This window comes from Hordeum vulgare, chromosome 1H (assembly GCF_904849725.1).
Source record: "Hordeum vulgare subsp. vulgare chromosome 1H, MorexV3_pseudomolecules_assembly, whole genome shotgun sequence".
NCBI classification, from domain to species: Eukaryota; Viridiplantae; Streptophyta; class Magnoliopsida; order Poales; family Poaceae; genus Hordeum; species Hordeum vulgare.
Window position 1 is genome coordinate 203,015,123 of NC_058518.1, and position 2,068 is coordinate 203,017,190.

The window sequence follows — 2,068 nt, forward strand, 5'->3', positions numbered from 1 at the left end:
AGACATACACCTGATCGCCCATAAAACTTGACGCATAGCATATTACCCTCCGTTATCTTGAAGTGGAGGACATGCCCATCCTCGAAGCTATGGGCGCGAGCGAAGGCTTTCTAGCCCTGCCCGAGCGACATGGAGCGGCGTTTCGGGTACTCCATGTCCACCTGCATAGCGCCATGGGAGAAACCGTACAGCCGCAACCACAAGACGGGAGGCTTGGCAGCCTCCATCGCCCTAACAAAGGGGCGAGGGACGTGTAGATGGCCCCGAGGAACGCCGTGCAGCTCCATGACAAACTCGAGTGCCGTCCCGTCTAAATGCCCGCCCCATGAAGGAGAAGTTGGCGCTGGGGGAGAAGACGTGGGTGCTGGAGTAGCACTCCGCCTTCCCCTGCCAGGGCCTCTGCGGCGAGCACGACCCCCTGCCCCTCCGCCACCTCGGGCGCTCGGGCCGCCCTCCGCAGTTGCTGGCCCTAAAACTATGGCATGATCCTAATGGGATCCTCTTGCCGTCTTGGTGGCCGAGGGTGGCCGCCCTCATCCCATAGCCATGGTTAGGGGCGAGCGCAACCTCATGCTGAAGAAGACACTGCAGACACAAGCCAGGGATGTTGAGTGCTTCAGGAGTTGGATGTATGAGCAAAACTCCCTCGCAAACCTCCTAATTTATAGGGTGAGGCGCGGGGGCTAGCTCTCCTTACTCTAGAAACCGCCACCCCTCTCTCCCAATCACTCATGATCATGGGCGAACAAGGAACCGCCCTGCTGCACCACTGCATACGGGGGCGGGCCCTGCCATGACTGTGGCCTTTAAGGCCATGATTGCCACTTTCCTGACCGGTACTGCGCATGCCTCATGCATGGCAGTAATGCTGCGGGAGGTGGGGAGGCCACTGCGCGCACACATTTCCACCTCGTGCGCTCGATGCGCGAAGTGGGGAAGAGCCACTTGCAATGGCTCCAAACTGCCAAGTAGAAACCCCGTGCACCACTTTGGGCCTGGCCCAACTACGCCTCGCATGCATGTGAGGCCCAGGCCCAGGGGATCCTGCTCCCGTGCCCCAGTCTTGTGCACAGGCACCAGCAACAAACTTGGCCGCACCACGCCAAGGCAGCCGACGGGAAGAGAAACCCCAGGCTCGCCAAGACCACACCCTGCCAAAGGTGTGAAGAGCCAACCCAGGTTACAAGGCCCTGGTGAGCCCTCCTTGCCACGAAGACTCACAAGGCCCCGACGAGCCCTCCTCACCGGGAAGATTCACAAGGCCCGGGCGAGCCCTCCTCGCCGGGAAGACTCACAAGGCCCTGGTAGCCCCTCCTCACTGGAAAGACTTGCAAGGCCCCGGCAAGCCTTCCTGGCTGGTTAGATGTCCAAGACCCCAGCAAGCCATACTTGACGGGAAGATGGGCGAGGCCGTGAACAAGGACGCCAGGCCGACAGTCTCTCTTCGCCCGCCAGGGGTCCCTCCTGCCACAGTGCCACCGATCACCACCGCTCCAGCGCATCCCTCATGCGCCAGCACAAAGCCTAGGTGTCAACACACCCCGGCACGTCTCGAAGCAACCTTGGTGCAGGTCAGGGCCAGACAAGGCATTTACTACCCCTGACACCACAATAGAAAGATAAGCGGTGAACCCTGTTCACTATGAAACCGGTGAGCACACTGTTGGTGACCCCTTTGCCGATTAAAGGAGGCCCAAGGCTCATTTCTAGGGGTTGGAGCTTTTGGGTTTTTAGACTCCCTAATCACCAGCTAAGTTAATGGAGCAAATAACCCTACAGTAAGCCCCCAATACAAACTAAGAATGAGTAGGGTTTTACGCGCCAAGTGGGTCGAACCTGGGAAAACGACCTTGCCGGTGTTGATTGCTAGTTGCTCTCTTGGCGCCACCTATCTCCCTCCGCCAAACGATCAAGGGACCCTCGTAGCTTCCCATAGGTGTCAATTTCCCCGACAAATTTCTCGTAGCATGCATCTCGGTCACATCAAGTTTGTGAAATCAGTTTTGCCGATTTCGTGTTTAGGGTTTCTGAGAACCGTCTCGTTGAGACCGAGTAGCTCTTTTCAGTG